Below are 12,910 nucleotides of genomic sequence, written 5' to 3'. Positions count from 1 at the left end.
TAAACCACAAATTACTCTAGTTTACTTTCTCCAGAAAATAAACTTCCAGTCTCCTGGAGGCTGGGATGAGCAGATGGAGGAACTTATGGTTGGTTGATTGCACGGCAGTGGGGAAGGAAGTTTTGGGTCCAAGCATTCTGTAGACAGAAGTCTAGCCAAGCCCCTGTGTTCACCCTACCACCTGGCCTCCTTCTATGGTGGTATTTCTGCCTCCTAGGTCCAAGCCTCGCAGGCTAAAGCACAGAGAATCATCTTGCTTCTTATCCATAACCCCTCCTACAGGCGTGCAGAATGTAAACTCTTCTCTTCCAAGTCAGTTACAAGCCTCCATCTGATTTACACTCTTTCAACCATCTTTGCTGTTTATTTTGTCGTTTGAGGTCTCTTCTTCTATCTGTTTCTATTATTTAGTAACATTTTAAAATCCTCTTTTCTCATGTTAGAGGGGTTTAGGAAGGGCGAGGATGAAGTCTCCCATGTACATACATGTATCTGTTTATTTTAGTGCTCTGTTTATTGGTCGATAAACCCATTGACAGATTATGTCTACTTAATCTATGCCGCAGAAACTCAGGGTACAGGAAGGCATTTATTTTGACTACGACGCATGGTGCTGCCCCCCTGTTTTCACTGGTTTTGTGGGGTCTTTTATTCTCTTCTACCTTTGGTCAATGTGGCCTTCCTGAGGTGGCCCAGAATCACTTCTCTCCTGTTCTGCCACCATTCTCCTTGGGACCCCCCTTCCCCCAGGGAAGGAAAACTTCCACCACTTTCCAGCAGCTGAGTAGCATCACTGTGTAATGTTAATGCCTCTGAACCTCAGAATCCAAAGATGGGACTTCCGTGGTAGGTGACACCAGGAGGGCCGTCCACGTGGAAATGGGCCCTATGAGGCAGCTGGCCCGCTTATCTGGGAGCAGATGAGAAATGTCTGCGTTAGACTTTCTTATGCCAGGTATTTTTCTAGAAAAGGGGAGGCAGCACAGGGTAGTGACCACCCTGAGCCCTGCTTTTGGGGTCAGCAAACCTGAGTTCTACCTTTATGATCCTCGTGATTCTGGGCACGTTGTTGGGACTTTCTCAGTCTCCGTCTCTTCCTTAAAGTGGGGACAGTAAAAATAATAGATTCCTTGCCTTTTTCAAAGCAGTGTGATGAACATCAAATGAGATGATCTACAGGCAGGGCTTGAATAATAGCTATTTGGATTAATGTAAACACATACACGGGGGGAGAAATACAGATTATCACTGATGAGCATAGAAAATCATTTTTAAAATATTTTTTGAGAATCATTTGAAATTAATGTGCTGCCTACGGTAGAATAAATTCAGAGTTATGTTCTTTCTTTTATCTCTCTCTAGGCCCAGGGACACACGCTTATTATATACTCAGATGGTGCTAATGGATACAAAACAGATTTGCCATTAATACAGATTCCCAGTACATTTTGAATATCTACAATTCAAACCTCCTATACTTTCTCCTAATAGTTCAGAATAATTTTTATTAATTGGACCTTACTTTAGGATAATGAAGTAGATCAGAGCTACCAAAATAACATGTATGAACAACACGGGTGTATATAGAATTTACAGTGCTAGGCACCATTCTCTTTTGCTCACAATAACCCTATCTAGGCATTTTATCATCCCAGTTTTCTAGACAAGAACCTTGAGGCAAAGGAAACAGAACATTCATATTTTCTAATAGAGTCTTGTGGGACCCAATACTTTCTCCCATCGTCCTCTTCTTCATTCTCACTACCGGGTGTGACATTGGGTTTTGGTTTGGGGCTCTTCCTTCATCTTCTCCACCCACAGCATTCTCAGGGAGATGCTCCCTAGCTGGAAACAGCGGTGTCTCCCAGATAGTCCTGAAAGCCCCCTGCCAGAACTGAGTCCAACAATTAAAATTTAAATAGCATCTCATTGTTTCCCGACAATGGTTTGGAGCATTTAAATGTTCTTCTCCGAGGAATAATTCCATTGTTATTATACATATGTAACCTTGGATTCTCCCCCTTACCATCAGCCCATAAACTCTGGGATGCCAGAGTCAGTCTGAACTGTTCCCTCAAGAGAGCCAGCCAGGATCTGTGTTGCGGACAGAAGGAGCCAGCGTGCCTAGAGCCGGGTCTGCCACGTGTAGACACTTTATAATTATTTGTTCAGTGCATGTGGACGCTCTAGATTTTTCTTTGCTGTCATAGACATGAGCTCTACTTACTACCCTACGGCTCTGTGAAGTGACATTAGGAGGCCACAAAAATTGGGACGGTGCATACTGCTTAACGCATTCAAATGACCAGGTCCCAACTTTCAAAGCACTGATTTCGTTAGGTCCCCTCTTATTCCCCAGGGCAGCTCCTTGCTCTGCCCGCCGTTCAGGAGACCTCCCCTGGGAGGAGAGGACGCCGTGCCTTGAAAGAAGCTCGCACAGTGCCCCGGGCTCTTTGAACAAGAGGTTGCAAACACGACACGGGAAAATAGAGGAATAACAGTGAGCTGGCTGCCCGGGCTTACAGCCCCGCAGTGGGGAGGATTTACAGGAGCCCCGCGCCTTTGAGTCACCAGCAAGATTGCCCGAGGTGAGCTCGGCACGTCGGCGTTAGGACGGGGAGACACGCCTTCTTCTCACACAGACCTTCCAGATCCCGGAGGCTCGGCGGCCGACCCGGGGGTGGTTCTCCAAGTCCTGCCCCTGGCAGTCCCGACGGGCAGGGGCTGGGGACCGATCCCGAGCGGCAGGTGGAGAAACTAGGAGCTGTCCCCACGAGCGGCGCCCCGTAGAGCAGATCCCGTGCGGTCGCGGGCGCGCGGGAGCCCCGGAGTCCGGGCTTTGGCAGAGCGGACCGAGACCTCGGACACCCGACCCCCGGCGCTCCCGCGGAGAGACTTCGCAGGCTGGTGAGTTGCGGCAGCCGCGCTGCCAGGGCAGGAATGCGCTCCCCGCCCGCCCCGGTGCTCCCAGCCGCCCGCCCGCGAGAAGGAAGTGAGACGTGGACGGGGAGCGGCGGGCCGGGAGGGGGGCGAGCCGAGCCCAGCGGAGCGTGTGCCCTGCGGGGGCCGGTGCGGGGCGCGAGCGCGCGGGGCCGCAGCGCTCCCGGGGCACCGCGGTGGGGTCGGCCCCGGAGCCCCGGGAAACCCGGGCCGGCTGTGTTCTGTCTGGGTATTTCCGTAGCAAACAGCTGGTTAGGATTAAGCAAACACCACCGCCTCAGCCCCCAAAACAAGTCACAGCAATGCCAGCACCCTTCCGTCTGTATCCCCAAACAGCTCAAATAATTGATGATGATGATGATGATGATGTGTTTAGAGAAGGGCAAGTATTTGAGTGATCCGAGCCAGCTAAGTGACAGGAATTTTTTTTTTTATTTTTATTTTTTTGCTTCCACAGGTGTGGTGGCCACAGAGAAATCAAAAGTAATTTCTGTCTTCCCGTATTTTTGCTCAGTTATTTCCAAACCCTGATCCTTGCATGACCGCTGCGAGGGTGTTTGCATGGGTGCTTGTTCACGTGGCCACGGTACCTTAACTTCCAAGAGCTTCCCACCCAATACAACATAATTTGATTCTTCGAAAAATACTGAGGCAGGTAGGTGACTGGTGAAGGCTGCAGGCTGTCTTAGGAGGGAAGAGCCATGTTTGGTTCAAGTCGCCACCCCTGCATCATGCTTAGTGGCTTTTTATTTCAAAATCTAAAATTAAGGATATAAGGTTCCAGTTGATTAAATGGTACATTACCAAATTAAGTCCAAATTAATAAATGTGGTTCCAGGGTTATTAACAACAAAATTATTATTTAAAATAACAGTATCCATGAATTTTGATATGTTTCTATTTTTTTTAATGTGTACTTATTCTTAATATTTAGTTACAGTCATGCATATTCAGTGATGTTATTAATAAATATACATATTTATATGCATGGTTGTATAGTTCTAAATTTGAGAAGTTAACAGAGAAGATGGACTTCGGCATTACAGACTTAGGCATTTAAGTTTGTTGAATTTTCAAGTTATTATAAAGTCCACATTGTAGTATTAAATGAGAACCATACTTGCCTTGTGCCATTCCCCCTAAAGAGTTATTTTTCATCGTTTCTTAGCATGATCCTCTACCCAGATGGGATCAGCCTTTCTTGAAGGCAAGAGGAGATTCTTATGGGTGACCAAAAAGGGTCATCTTGACAGTTTTGTATTAGTGAGGCTTTTCTGCTTAAGGGTTATGGGCCTCTCCTAAATTGTTACCGTCATTGCTTTCAAAAGGAAAACAAACATTTCAGATGAAACTGGATGAGCCTGTTCTCATAGTTGCCAAGAAGTAATAAAGGGAATCTGTCAAATGTGAGCAATGGTGGCTCTCATGGGCCATTTCTGGAACAGGAATATTTGACCTGATAACGAGGTGACCTCAGACATCCGTCCTCTCAGCTCCTGAGACCCCAGCTTACTCTAAAATTATCTACTGGTTTCTGAGTTGCTTTTCATTTAGTTAACTGGTTTTTGTTTTTGTTTTTGTTTTGTTTTGTTTTGTTTTTTTCCTGGAAAAGTGGAAGTCAGCCCCAACCCCAGGTTGTTCCAAGCAGAAATCTGCTCTTTTCCCACCCTCACTCTTTGAAGTTTCAGGTTGGGTTTTCGGTCTTTCAGATCAGCAGAGCATGAAACGTAGACTATTCACATAAAGCTCACCTCGCCATTAATCTAGTTTCTTGAGTTGCTTCATCAAGGTAGCTTAGTCAATAGTTCAGCTCTTAAGCAAGTAATTGTAATGTTGATATGCAGGAAAACAATTATAGTAAAAATAGACAGGACAAACCAGGTGTTTCCCATTGGAGAGTATGTCACTTTCTAGAGTTGGTGTCTAAAGGAGAATGATTCTTTACTCATTATTAGGTGTACTTGAGCTGAAGTTTATGATATAGTAGTAGAACATAGCAACATCACTAAGCATAATAAAAGCCTATTGTAAACCCCATTCGTGGAGTTGAGAGTTTTACTTGATTTGTTTCACACAATCATTATTCGTGTTTTTCAAATACTAACCTTCTTTCGTAGGTCCTCCTTGAATGAAGGAAACTTGTCTAAATGACCAGTAATGATACTAAAACTCTGTTTAATACATAATCACAAAAAATACCATCTCAAATCTTTTTACGTGAACAACTTCCATGTATTAAGAAAAATAATTTAAGTTTCTTGTTCACTTATTTAACAAGTATTTATTACTGCCAAGCACTCTTCTGGGCTCTGTGTGGACAGAACTGGACAAAACAGACAACAGATGAACATCCCGGCCCCACAGAGTTTGCCTTTTACCGGTGAGATAGGGAATAAACAAGATACACAGAATCTGAAGCTATACTTCATGAGAGATAAATGCTGGGAGAAAATATCAAACCGTGGGGGCATGGCCCAGCAGGTGTTGAAATTTTAGATCAGGTGCCCAGGGAAAGCTTTCTTGCAAAGATGATATTTGAATATTGGTCTGAAGGAAGTCAGAGAGTGAGCCGTGCGATTTTGAGTAGGAAGAGTTTTCCAGACAGAAAGGATAACAAGCAGAGCTTTGTCTGGCATCTTCTAGGAAACCAAACAGGCTGCAACACCTGGAAGGGGGCTGGGGTAGCAAAAAATGGGGGTGGGGTGATAATGGGGCCGGGTCACAGAGGGCTTTGAAAGTCCTGAAAAACATGTTGACTTTTGATTTTTTTTTTTTCTGAATGAAGTGAGAAGACACTAAGATTTAGATACTGTCCATTGAAAATTCATTCAAGAGACTAATCATACTCTGAGCCTTGGTATTTTTCTAAGCCAGTGGGTAATAGAGGTTAATATCATGGAAATTACATTCGAGCTTAGAGATAGACACTTAAGTTAATATACAGATTAGCAATCATCCAAGTTTCAGTGCTATTTTAAAAAATGTAATGTGAAATAAGGAGAGTGACCTGGGAGGGGTAGGAGGATGCTGTATGATTTGGAAGCAAAGCCTCAGAGAAGGCCATCTTTCTGAAAGATCACCCTGTCTAGTGAGCAGAGAAAGACCAGGAGACTAGATAGGGGGTTATGCCAGCAGATGACAGTGGCATAGATCGGGAATAGTTGTCCTGGAGAGAAAGAAATAGATTCAGGACCTCTTTGAAGACAGAGCCAACAGGACTTGCTGACAAATCAGATAAGGGGGTGGATTGAAGAAAAGGGAGAATCAAAATGATCATCAGGTTTCGTGTGGAGTTTTATAAGACAGGTGGTGAAGCTCTTTCCTGAGGTGGATGAAGCCAAGAGAAAAAAAAAAAAAAATTGGAAGGGAAATGCACAATTCATTTTCAGCCTTTTGAGATACTCTTAGGTATCCATGTGGAAATGTTCAATTGGGCTTTGGATATAGAACTTGGAGTACTTGGAAGAAGTCACAGCTGCTCATAGAAATTTGGAAATAGAGATTCTGTGGGAGCTATTAGACCCCTGGTCTTGAGGATATTACCAAAGGACCACACTCTGGCTTATTGTAACATCAAGGGATCTTGCAGAGGAGTCAGTAACCACCCCCGCCCCCCCACAAAAGAGTGTTGTCACAGAACCCAAGCCAGGAAGTGTTTCCAAAAACAGGGAATGGTGACTTGGGTCAGACATTGCAATGATGCAGAGTGAGACGAGGACCAGAAAGTGATAATTGCCTGTGGCAACTTGGAATCATTGGCAACCTTGACAGAAGACAGAGTTGTTAAAAATAAGGAATTCAGATAAACTAACTTTAACAAATGCTGGAAAGAGCATTTTGCAAAATCCCCAAAGAGAGACTACTAGAGAAATTCATGAGGCTACATAGAGGCTCTAGTAAAGGCATTTTAAAAAACTGGCTTCTAGAACAGATGAACAAAGGAGCACATAATTAGAAATCCTTACAAAGGTGTTGTGAGCTGTTGAGAGAGAATGAAGAGGAGTAAAACCCAGAGTGGGCTGAAGCCTGGAAGGAGTGCTGAGGAGAACCAAAGATTCTTCTAGCATTGTTTAAAGCGAAGCAGTGAATAAGGAAGTTAATGGATGTGAGTGAAAGTAGAATTACTCAGTTTCTATTGTGTTTCCTTCTAATTTCTACAAAAAAGAAAATAGTGTTCCAAAATGGGAAGGAATTGATAACACCAAAAGAAAATTTAAGTCAAAGGAAGTTGAGAAGTTATTGTGACCGGGAGTAACTTCTTTAAATGGGCAAGAATAATGCTGGGTTTGGTCAAGAAGACCTGTCTGAGGAAACTTGTGTTTCAGTGGAGACTAAAGGATATTTGGGTGCGACTCAAGTGGGCTGTCAGGACAGAACGATCCAGATGGAGCCGAGGAACCTGCTGAGATCTCCACCTGGGAAAGAGTGTGGTGCCTTCAGTGAGCTGACAGAGGGTTTAAGTGGAAGGCAGGGGGTTAAGAGGGGCTGAAAAGACCACTCAGGAAGTCATGGCAGGGACTGAATACAACCAAAGAAGACCAAGGAATGTTCCACTCCAAAAATTCTTTGTTGCAGCCAAGAGATGGCCTGTGCTGGGAGGCTGCACCAAATGACCTTTATTATCCCTGATATCTTGATCTAATCTCTGGTATCTGGGGATAAGGGCATTTCCAGAGAGATGAGAGGGCGAGAGGAAAAGTGGAGCATAAGGATGGGTGTGTGCTGTCCTTGGATGGGGAAAGCTGCCTCAAGGCCCAGACTCGGTCTCTTCTGCAGACTTGGAGAAGGCCTGGTGTGCGTCTGTTTCCGGTGCAAACTGGGAGGAAGTCTTTGAATTCTATGCTGTGGTTTTCTCTGTCAAACGAGTGTGTGATGATAACTGAGTTGTTGCAAAGATGGAATGCCCTTGAATCATGAATGTTTCTTTCTCATTCCCAGCAGCGTTTCTAATCAAGTGTGGTCTGCGTGGTTCTCACTTCTTACAGTTTGTCACTCTCTCAAAGGACACTTTGACATTCAAAATAAACCCATGCATGAGGCCAAGGAAACCAGAAGTTAGTTTCCTCTCAGTTCCTGGAAAGTGTTGAATTCGGGTGATTTTTGTGAATAAAGTCTTGAAGTCTGGTGCCTTTGTTCTAAAGTAATGTTGGTTCTTAAAATCAATATAGTAAATATCCACATGCAGGGAGAGTCTTGGCAGCTTGAGAACAGAGAATTATTTCAAGAGAAAAGAAACAATTCAAATTCATAAATGTTGACTATGTATTTAAAGAAAGATGCCATGTTTGCATCATACTATTTTATAACCAGTAGAAACATTTTTATTTGTCTTATTTTTTAGGAACTGTGTCTTTTGTTTGTTTGTTTGCTTTTTAAGAAAGGTTCTATTTTATTTTATTTTTTTAAGATTTTATTTATTTATTTGACAGACAGAGATCACAAGTAGGCAGAGAGGCAGGCAGAGAAAGAGGGGGAGCAGGCTCCCTGCCTAGCAGAGAGCCCAATGTGGGGCTCGATCCCAGGACCCTGGGATCATGACCTTAGCCGAAGGCAGAGGCTTTAACCCACTGAGCCACCCAGGCACCCCAACAGGAACTATGTTTTTTTTTTTTTTTTTTTTTTTTTTTTTAATTTATTTCACACAGAGAGAGATCACAAGTAGGCAGAGAGGCAGGCAGAGGGAGAGGAGGAAGCAGGCTCCCCACCCAGCAGAGAGCCCGATGCGGGGCTCGATCCCAGGACCCTGAGATCATGACCTGAGCCAAAGGCAGAGGCTTTAACCCACTGAGCCACCCAGGCGCCCCCAGGAACTATGTTTTTTAAAAGTGTGTAGATGAAAAAAATAGTTCCAAACTGCTTTCAGATTAGTTTTTTTTTTTTTTACAGTAAGCATGTTATTGTGTATGATAACTTGATCCAGAAAATGAAAATAAGGACTCAAAGAATTATTGACACCCTTTGGAGAGCACAGATTCTACTGTAAAGCATAAATTTAAAGAAAATTGAATTAGTTATCTCAAAGTTGACAGTGGTATTCATTGCAATAAAAGATCTGCTCACCATAGTAAAACTGATTATAGCAATTTAACCTCTGGCATAATTTTTGTATATTTGAATTTTTTATTGAAAAAAGTCATAAAGTGCCTTTGATGTGTCAGCAGCATATTTGGTATTTTGGTTGAAAAAGGCTGAATAAAGCAATTCCTGCTCTTGAAGAACTTAGAATCTGGTATGTTAGAGAGATCCTTGAAAAGATCATTTTAGTGTCACCAACCAAAGTTTCAGTTAGTGGTTTCAATGCAGTATTGTGATAATAAACAGGAAGATAAATTTAAGGGGGTTAAAAACTCTAGAGAGATCAGTTAGGAATGGGAAATAACATCTGAAGTTAGCTCAGTGATTGTATGCTTGGAGAAGAGAAGTCAGATTAGAGAAATAATGAACAAGAATGGCATTGACCAGGGGCGTCTGGGTGGCTCAGTGGGTTAAGCCTCTGCCTTTGGCTCAGGTCATGATCTTGGGGTCCTGGGATCGAGCCCCGCATCAGGTTCTCAGGGAGCCTGCTTCCCTTCCTCTCTCTGTCTGCCTCTCTGCCTAATCATGATCTCTCTCTCTGTCAAATACATAAATAAAACCTTAAAAAAAAAAAAAAAAGAATGGCATTGACCAGATAGTAGGAGAAAGAAGAAATTTTTATAAAGTTTTTATTTATTTTTTTATTTTTATTTTTTTATAAAGTTTTAATAGCTGGTTTTTAAGGAGGCAATAGATGGATGAAAAGTGGTCCCCCAAATTGAAATTAGGTATAAAAAATGGTGAACCAAGTTAGGGGACAAAGATACACTGCACATGGGCTGTCTGTGCTCATTCAGTTGTATATGTTCAGGGTAATAGATTCTGGAATCCAAACCTCCTAGAAGAGGTCAGCCTGGTGACAGCGACTGAGATATGCTGGCTAAATCTGCAAGACCAAGTGTCGTCTCTCAGGGAAAGTAGTAGTCGGAACATCAGACTCTTGATTTTCTTCTTCTTCTGTCAGCACTGATCTGCTTTGGCTAATGAAGACACTTAAGTTCTGAGAAGAGGGGAAATGTAAGGTTATATCTAATGATATATATTCGTTGTCATTATTATTATCATTATGGTTAAATTGGAAGAACATATTAAGGATATCTTTACTCTTAGTTTATGAATAGGACATCATTTATCCCTTTCTGTAGGGCAGTCACTTTGAGTAATACTTCCTTTCTCTAGGATTCTGGTCTGTATTCTCTCTCAGGCCCCACTTGTGAAAAATGGCAAGTATCTCAGTAAGGAATGTGTTCTAGTGCCATGGAATGGAAACCCTAACAGATTCCCAGAGGGACTGAATCTATTGGTTTGGGCTTATTAATACCGTGTCGTACTAACGGACACCCAACCAGTATCAATAAAAAAACCAGTTCCCTCCCATTTTATTCAGTAGCTTTGTTCTAGCTCTGCTATGACTGACTTTGTGTCACTTTTAATCTCAACCTCTATTTACCAAAACATAGTAAGTATCTTGATGTTCTAAGAGTTAAAGAATAATTCTCTAATAATGATTACTTTTGCTATTTCCCACAATATGTAAAATATTGTCAAATGTAAATATATGTCAAGGGATTGACAAGTTTAGGGACACATTCTCTCTCTGCTACCCCTTCTTTTCTCATCCCATCTCCATCCCCATGACAATATGCTTTCTAGCTCACTATTTGAAAAAGTCCTGGTTTTGATTTGTATTTCCCTGATGCCGAGTGATAAGGAGCACTTTTTCATGTGTCTGTTGGCCATCTGGATGTCTTCTTTGCAGAAATGTCTGTTCATGTCCTCTGCCCATTTCTTGATTGGATTATTTGTTCTTTGGGTGTTGAGTTTGCTAAGTTCTTTATAGATTCTGGACACTAGTCCTTTATCTGATATGTCGTTTGCAAATATCTTCTCCCATTCTGTCAGTTGTCTTTTGGTTTTGTTAACTGTTTCCTTTGCTGTGCAAAAGCTTTTGATCTTGATGAAATCCCAAAAGTTCATTTTTGCCCTTGCTTCCCTTGCCTTTGGCGTTGTTCCTAGGAAGATGTTGCTGCGGCTGAGGTCGAAGAGGTTGCTGCCTGTGTTCTCCTCAAGGATTTTGATGGATTCCTTTCTCACATTGAGGTCCTTCATCCATTTTGAGTCTATTTTTGTGTGTGGTGTAAGGAAATGGTCCAATTTCATTTTTCTGCATGTGGCTGTCCAATTTTCCCAGCACCATTTATTGAAGAGGCTGTCTTTTTTCCATTGGACATTCTTTCCTGCTTTGTCGTCAAAAGAAATGAAATCTTGCCATTTGCGACAACATGGATGGAACTAGAGCGTATCATGCTTAGTGAAATAAGTCAAGCAGAGAAAGACAACTATCATATGATCTCCCTGATATGAGGAAGTGGTGATGCAACATGGGGGCTTAAGTGGGTAGGAGAAGAATAAATGAAACAAGATGGGACTAGGAGGGAGACAAACCATAAGTGACTCTTAATCTCACAAAACAAACTGAGGGTTGCTGGGGGGAGGGGGTTTGGGAGAAGGGGGTGGGATTATGGACATTGGGGTGGGTATGTGCTTTGGTGAGTGCTGTGAAGTGTGTAAACCTGGTGATTCACAGACCTGTACCCCTGGGGATAAAAATATATGTTTATAAAAAATAAAAAATTATATTAAAAAAAAATAAAAAAATAAAAAATTATTAAAAATAAAAATAAATAAATAAATGAAAAAGTCCTGGGAATAGGTCATTACATTTAAAGACATTCTGAATTTTTCTGATTATTACTGATCAGAAACATATTTCTGATTATTAAGTAACTAGTATAAGAACATTCTGCATGCCTACTTGTCAAATTGAGGTGTTCTCTCTTTCCCTTCTGGATTCCAGGTGTGTAAAGCATTCTTTGTTACAGATACATCATTTCCGACATCTTGTTCTGCACAAATGTGTTTTTCATAAAAGCTGTGACTTATGATGAACCTGTGTAGATCACTATCAATTATAGCTCTTTGATCCTGTTGTCAGGGATGAAAATTTGCATTGATAACAAGTCCTTGATTAAAGACTGACAACAACCACCATCATTTTCAGCTTTGAAATGTTACCACCAAAAGAATGCATTCATTTAATGCACCAGTTTTCAAATCTTGGTCATTGTGTAGGAACATCAGTAGTTTGGTCATTTTCATTTTAATGAGCACAGTTTTGCAAATTCTACCTTTTCTTACTACCACTTTCTGTTTGGGTAAGTTTTTTTTGTTGTTGTTGTTGTTGTTTTTTTTTTTTTTGTATTTTTTTACATATATTCTGTTGAGGTTTCAGACATTTATGCCAAGCTATGAAAAGGATGAAAGAAGTTTAAAATAAGCATGTCTCACATGTCTTCTAGCCATGATCCTTATGAGTCTAGTTTCTTTTAACATTATTGCCAAAATCAGCCCAAGGAATGATTTAAAGGCAGAATTGAATTGAGTGATGTGGGTGACAGTGAGATCTTCTCCAAACCACAAGGTCTTGAGGAAAAGAAATTTAAGGGCAGAAGTAAAAGTTTTTAAATCTATTTAAGGTTTTTCTCTTGGCCTGATATTCTCTCTAGCCCTCCAAGATACTGAGAACATATACCAAATCCAGCACTAATTAAGAAAAATCTAAGAAGTAGACTGAATCTTGAATAATATCTTTTTTAATTCTTCATTTTATTTTCATGTTTATTTAATATACAGTTTAGTTTCAGGTGCACAACATAATGATTCAACAATTCTACACATTTCTCGGTGCTCATCAAGATAAGTGTACTCTTAATGCCCTTTATTTTAGCCATTCCCCCAACAGCCATCCCTCTGGCCGCCATTAGTTTGGTCTCTGTATTTCAGAATCTATTTTTTGTTTGTCTCTCTCTTTTTTTGTTCATTGGGTTTTTTTTCC

The 12,910-nt window shown here is 41.6% G+C and overlaps 1 protein-coding gene across 7 annotated transcripts in view; it reads left to right on the top strand.

Moving 5' to 3' along the window:
- Window positions 1-12,910, top strand: part of RAB27B (RAB27B, member RAS oncogene family) — a 206,502-nt gene that overhangs the window by 144,666 nt on the left and 48,926 nt on the right. Inside the window, exon 1 of one of the 7 annotated variants that reach the window (XM_082699657.1) lies at window positions 2,497-2,907. The exons of the other annotated variants lie outside the window; for them this stretch is intronic. The gene's annotated coding sequence lies outside the window, so the exon portion shown is untranslated. Of the gene's footprint in view, window positions 1-2,496; window positions 2,908-12,910 lie in introns of those variants that run through there. 7 annotated transcript variants of the gene reach the window in all.

The sequence above is a fragment of the Mustela nivalis genome (genome assembly GCF_964662115.1).
Source record: "Mustela nivalis genome assembly, chromosome: 14".
Taxonomy (NCBI): Eukaryota; Metazoa; Chordata; class Mammalia; order Carnivora; family Mustelidae; genus Mustela; species Mustela nivalis.
Note: the sequence above shows the minus strand (reverse complement) of the source record. Positions and strands in the feature narration are given on the sequence as shown.